Consider the following 7,456-nt stretch of genomic DNA (forward strand, 5'->3'; position numbering starts at 1 on the left):
TTCACATCAATAGTTGAGTGTGTATGGCTCAAACACCTTATAGTCAAAGCACATTGGCATTTTCAAGGAACCCAATTTTTCATGCTCACACAAAGCACACTAAGGTGCACTATCACTATGCTAGGGAAAGACTCTCAACATAGAGATCATCTTAGCTTATGTGCCAACACAGGACAACCTTGCATATTTGTTCACAAATGCATTGCCTGGTTGAGAAGTTTAAATCTTTTTGCAAGGCTTTGGGATTTCTTTTGTTTGTGGATTGATCCTTAAGGCATGGCACTTCCCTATACACTATGTGTTAGCTCTCATTCACCGTATCACTCCCTAGAGAGAATTTATCACCATATATGTGGTAGTGATGTGTGTGAAAGTACGTAGGATAGCCGATGCACTTTTTCCCTCACTAGGAGGTTTCTTCCCCGGTGCATTGTATATACGCCCATCACTTTAGGGATGTCTTATCTTTCTATTTGCACACTAAGCAATATACTCTCTATTGTGTGCCTTGAACTTTTTCATCTTCTCCTAGTTGTGTGTGCATCCTTGTAACCCATCTCCTAGTTGTGTGTGCATCCTGGTAACCCTAATTCCAGCAAAGAGCCTTGAATGGCGAGAACAATGTAAGGAACCCATGAAGATAATCTGTAGATGTTAAATTGATACGGACATGACACAAATATTGGAAAATTAAGAGAAAAAATGAAAGCCACATGAGAGATAAAAGAAGCAACCATGGTCATAGAGCTCTCACAAGCTCAAGAGAGACTGCAACAAAACAAGGAAAGGAAGCTTCAATAGTGGGGAAAAACAAAATCCCTTCAATTAGCATATGAGGCAAGACTCAATACAAAATGCTAGAGCAAAGATGGATGACATATCCCTATGCAGAAGTTGAAAAAGAAGGTGGGAAATGTGTAAGAAATTGATAGAGATTGCAAAGCCATGATGGAACCTACCCAAACCCCACATCAAAACAAAACTAAAGGGTGGAGTTGAGCTTAAGATACTGAAGGAGAAAACTGATGGAGCATCCCCTTAAATAGAAATAGAATCAAAACCACAAAGAAACATGGAAGTAGAAACTCAATCACAAACTCTTAATGAACCAAAAGTACACTTGATGTCAAGTCTCTCTATGGTAACATGGGATCTGTTGTTGCAAGAGAAAGCAAACCTTGCACCGTGCAAACCTTACCCTCTTACATAGGAGAGCATGAATCCAAGACAAAAGTAAGACTAGTTGTACCTTGCAATGGAAGGAAAATCCTAAAATGATTGATTCGAGGAGTTTAGAGGAGTTGATAACAACACCTATCTAGTGCACCATAATGCTAGTAGAGTTTCTTAAAATCAGATCACTTGTGTAGGTTGAAGTGGGACAAATCTTGGAAAAATTGGGCATAAATTTTCCTTTCAAAACCATTGAGACAAAAACATAGGACACAAAATGTGTGTAGCAAAGGAGCACCAGGCCCGTGCCTATAAACAAAGTGGGAGAATATTTTGAAGGACACGAAGAAAATACCACCTTGGCGAAAGAATACTGGAATGTCAAAACGACAACTATTTTAGATAATGGAGTAGGTGTAGCCATAGCTACCAAAATATTATGGGAAAAGTGGGAAAAACCATCCTTGAAAAAAACCCGTCTGAAGCTTGACAGATGGCTACATCAACAGACCCATAGGAATATTGGAGCAAGTTGTAGTCACCTCATGTGCAATAGAGTGTGAACACACATTTGCCATAGTACATCTTGAAAAGGACAACAATTTTGACTAGTCTTGACTTAATTAATGACAATGCTACTTTTGATGGAGTATGGGTGGTTGAGTATTTTGCTCGCAGGTTGTAGAAAGTTGTCTAATCCTAATTTGCATAATGTGGTGTAAATGTAGCTTCAAACAAATAATTTGATTGCTCTTTCTCCCAAAGAGAATTCTCCTACGAAGTCTCTCAAAGAGACTTTGTAGAAGAATTCTCTTTGGAAGTTTCTAAAAGAGACTTCCAAAAGAGGAAATGCTATTGAGTAAAAGTAGCATTTAACTGAAATAAGAGCAAGAAGCCTTCAAAGTGACAAAAAGGGAAGCAATAAGACCAAGATTAGAGGATAAAAATCTCTTGTAAACAATATGGACAGTCATGTGTCATCTGAAGAAGATGTTTACCCAAGGAGATGTCGTCCTAAAAGGTCACCTTCTCCTTCCCCTTCTTCTAACAAGAGATCTTCAAGTTCCAAATCCTCTCTTTATTCAGAGGAGAGTGAAAAAAAATGTGAGAAGAAGTGGAGAAAGAAGAAATCATCAACCTCCCCTTTGTCACCATCAAGCTCGTTTGAACTGGAAAGTCCTTCCAATTTAGATAATAGTTATTCCAAAAAGTCCAAGCGAAGAGGTCATCAACATTCTCATGTATCCTAGAAGAAAGTTAGCCACTTGTGAAAGCTCAAGGATGGAGGTAAAAGTGTTTAGGTAATCCTTACATTCAATATATGAACAATCCCTAAAGTTAAGCATACTAGCATGCACCCTTATGTGCATGGATACAACCTCCTACATAGGAATCCCTAACCCATGATTCTCATGCGATCATGCACACATGCTACACTTTAAAGCCGCAAGCTACATGTTGTAGCCCACATGCTACTTACCCCTTTCCATTTGTGATGCATATTCTCTTGCCTTAATTTCCACCTTCCATCTTGAGCTTATATAAGGCCACCATGCTTAACTTGTATTTCTCCCTTATTATCTAATCAATCAAGAAAGTTTCATTTCATTGAGTATATTCTTTCTAATTTACTCCTAATTTCTATGAAGCTCTTACTATGATGAATGCCTCATTGGTCTATCCACTATAGGCATTACAAAACGTGTTACCTTCTTTTCTTCTGATGGAACCTTTGGAAATATTGACAAGTGTTGAGTTTCATTCGATAATTTGATGTGGATTTTGGAGATGAGAATTTCTTGGGGTCTTCCAAACTCTAACATGTTGCTATGCACTTTTAGAAATCAGCTCGCCAATGGTGGGCAAGTCTACACTCCAAAGGAGAGGCACCAAAATCTTGGAGGACATGCCATTTTACTATCATGAATCAATTTCTATCAAGTGGGTCTCCACATCAAGTCTTAAAAGCATGGAGAAAGCTAAAACTAGAGGATGGAGAGAACATGCAAAAATACATTAAGAAATTTTGGGATCTCCATCTCAAAGAAACTCTGTATAAGTGCATCTATTTTGTCAATCAAAAGCAACAATTATGTGCTAGTTTCCTAGAGGATTGGAGAGATTATGTCAACACTCAAAGATTTTGTGCTATATTGGAGGTTATCCATCATTCAATGAAAACCTCTAACCTTAAACTTCAAGATTCAAACAAGGCATCCAAGTGAAGAATGAGAGAGACAAGTTGTAGGACAAAGGGAGAAATCAAAATAATTCTGCCAAAAGTGATAAGCCCTAAGACAAATCTGGCTACCAAGGTAAAAATTGATTATCTCCTCAAGAAAAGCGTTATCGTAAAGATAACCGATGTTTTAAATGTGATAAAAAAGGACAACTCTTATCGTATATGCCCTCATAAGTATGCAAAGAAGGAAACCCCTATAGTTACGATGGCAATTGCTCAGAAAGAGGTAGGTTTACCACATGAAAGTCCTATATGCTCTACATGAAGCTCAAAATTGGAAATGCATGCTCATGAGATGGAACAAACCTATTAAGCAGAAGGAACCTTTGAAGGCCTAGAGACACAAGCCACTCTAATAATTGGAAAGATGAGGTTACATTTTCAAGGGTATGTGGATCATGAGGATTTTGCTAATCTCTCAATTAAAGAACAAAGATTTACTACTTAGTGCACCATGCTTTGACCATATGGCTTCTTCCATCAAATTTCTTGAAAGGTTTGTTAAGATTCAACATAAGGGTAGAGGTATGACTCTTCAATCGATAATCAAGGGTGTACTATCCTCAGTTTATCTCATGACTCTAGGCTTTGAAAATTCAACAAATAATTGAATTTCTCCTTACATGATATTTGTCAAAGATGCTCTAGTGAATAAGCTTCTCTCTTCTCATGGTTCATTAAAAGTAAAAAGTGATCTTCATTTATTTCTAAATGAGCAAGTTGAATTGTTCATAGAGTTACCTCCTAAAAGGGGAGATAATGATCACAAGATTGATCTCATTCCAAGGAGCTCGCCTCCTAATAAGCCTCCTTATCGAGTCTCACCAGTTCAACGAGGAACAATGATGCAAGTCAACAAGCTTGTACAAAAAACAATGGTCATACCTAGCTCTTCACCATTTTGTTCTTGTGTTTTATTAGTGCACAAAAATGATGGTACATACATGATGTGTGTAGACTATCGTGCATTAAATAAATTAACACTAAAGAATAGATTTCTCATCCCAAGGATTGAGTATTTGTTTGATAACCTACAAGGTTCTACCTACTTTAGTAGAATAGACCTTAAAAGTGGCTATCATCCAATACGAATCGTACCGAAAGATATTCACAAGATTGTCTTCAATGCTTTTTGGGTTATATGAATATATTGTCATGCCTTTTGAACTATCAAATGCTTTAGCCACATTCAATCAAATGACGGAATGTATCTTTTGTGTACATAGAAATTTTGTTGGAGTATTATTTGATGATATCATAGTCTACTTGAAATCCTTGGAAGAGCACAAAGAATATCTAAAGGCATTGCTTCAAGCATTGCAAGATAAAAATCTTTACATTAATCGTAAAGAGAGTGAATTATTCTTACAAGAGATTCAATCTCCAAGTCATATTATCTCCAAAGGGATTTGAATGGATCCATAAAAACTTGAGGTAATAAATGCATGGACTAATGTAAGAAATTAACACGAGCTACAAAGTTTTAGCAGAATGTGTTCATACTATATAAGATTCATCGTAAATTTCTTTCCTATAGCAGGACCATTACATGATTTGATAAGAAGAATATCAAATATGTATGGACTAATAAGGAGTAAGAAGCATCCATTGAACTTAAAGTTAATGCAGTGTTTATTGCTACTCACAATGATCTATCTTCTATGATAGATGAGTTGCTACTGACCCTGCTTTTAGAGACATAATATCAGCCCTTGCTTTGCGGAAGAAAGAGGAACCATTCACCTTGCAGGATGGTTATCTTCTCCATGGCAATAGGCTATGTGTTACACATTCCCTTTGTGACAAAGTTATGTATGAATCCCATGCTCCTCCATATGTGGGGCATAGAGGTATGCAACCTACTCTCCGAGGAGTAGAGACATACTTCTATTGGCCTACCATGAAAGTGGACATACAGGAGTATGTTTCAAAATGTGTAGTATGCCAAAAGACCAAATATGATAGAGGAAAGCAACCTGTATTACTCCAGCCATTGCCTATCCCAAATTCACCATGGAAGATCCATAGATTTCATCTTTGGATTACCCAAGTCTATCCATGGGAGTACGAAAATATGGACAATAGTCGACAGATTTAGCAAACAAACACACTTTATTCCTGTTAAAAAGACTATTAAGGCACATCAAATGGCAACTTTCTTCATATCTTAGATTTTCAAGCACCATGGATTACTCACATCCATCATGTCAGATAGAGATCCTAGAATGACTAGTAATTTTTGGAAAAGTCTCTTTGAAAATCTAGGAACAAGATTGAACTTCTCTTCGGCCTATCGCCCACAAACGAATGGCTAAAGTGAGATAACCAATCTTACAATACTCGATCTACTAAAGACTTATGTTACAGAAGTAGATCAACGCTCACAATGGGAAAGTACTTACCACTTGTAGAGTATGCTTACAATAGTACTGTACATACTTCTACGGGAAAGGAACCTTTTGAGATCATTGAGGGAAGACCAAAAAGTCCCTTGCTACTTAAAGTACATGGGAAGATCTTCGCTGCCGATGAGTATAGCCATGACCTACAAGAATCTTTTCAAAAGATTAAGGAGGTTATATCCATCTCAACAAAGGCAAAAAGCTGCTCTGCTGACAAGCACAGACAGTCCTTAACATTCTAAGAAAATGATTGGGTCTTACTTAAGTTTCCTAAGGCTCGATTAAGGCAAAAGATGGGCAAAAATCCTACGGGCCATCAAAGTATTATGCTAAGCTAGCAAAAAGATACTATGGTCCTTTCCAAATCTTGAAGCCTATCAATGAGACGGCTTACCAACTCAAATTGCCCAACCATTGGCTTATACACAATGCTTTTCATGTGAGCCTGCTTAAGCCCTACAAAGGAGAGCCACCAAGTGAACCAATTATTGAAGATCCACCCGAAGTTGAAGACCAAGAAGAGGTGCTATAACCCAAAGCTATCCTTCGGCATGAAGACAAGGTACTAAGACATGGTAAGATTATCCGACGGTATCTTATTAAATTAAAAAAATATCCTTTTGAAGACGCTAGATGGATGTAAGGAATACAACTTAAGGATAGTATGAACCTTGTCAATGCTTACAATGCTACATTAAAGTAAGCAAATGTACAAATTTCCTTTAAATGACTCATGTTTTTGTCTTATAAGACTAATTCTCTTTTTAACGTGCACAAATTTAAATAGTATGCATCCTTAGAATCATGTTTGTGAGGACAATGTCTCTCAAACACCAAGTAGAATTTGTCACTCTGCTTTGGGAGAATGAAATGGACTAAAGAGCATACATGCTTGCGGCAGCTATGTCTCCCAAGCACCAAATGGATTAGTCATCCATCTTGGAAAGATGTCGTAGGGTAAAAAGGGACTCTCTACCCGCTAAGTAAAATTGACTAATGACTACGACTTTATCTCTTCTACCTCATAGTCGAGGACGACTATGATTTCAAGAGAGAGGTAATGTCATAAAATCTAATACATGACCAACCCAAATGATTTTCTCATATTAAACTGATCACTTAATGTGGGAGAATAAACGGGAACAAGGATTAAGATATAGATGTACTTATAGATCTATTTCAGCACGGGGCCAATGGTAAAGGGGCCCAAATGAGAAAAGGTCTATCAAAGAGCAAAGTTAACCAATGGAGTAAAAGACCTTAGAGTTGTCTTCATTAAAGCCTCCAAAGATAAGTGTTAAAAGCTTTAAGACATATTCTTTATATTTTTACTCTTTAGTCACTAAGATCCAAGCAGGCAAGGGGGCAGCTTGCTTAAGCTAGGGCTGTGCTTAAGCAGGGGGCCTGTGCCTGCTTACCAAGTTCAAAGTACTTGCTACTAATGAGGAGGCGAGCCCTACAAAGGAGGGAGGTGGATAGTATGTGAGCACCTCACCAATGACCCATAATCTCATGGGAGGAAAGGGGCCACATGTCAAGTGTAGAGACACATTGCTCAAGCAAGTAGGGGCTGTGCTTAAGCAAGGGTTGTGCTTAAGCAAAGGGGGTGCTAGCTTAGCCTCACAAGGGAAAAGGACAC

Source organism: Adiantum capillus-veneris, chromosome 19, assembly GCF_014529385.1.
Source record: "Adiantum capillus-veneris isolate H3 chromosome 19, ASM1452938v2, whole genome shotgun sequence".
In the NCBI taxonomy this organism is placed as follows: Eukaryota; Viridiplantae; Streptophyta; class Polypodiopsida; order Polypodiales; family Pteridaceae; genus Adiantum; species Adiantum capillus-veneris.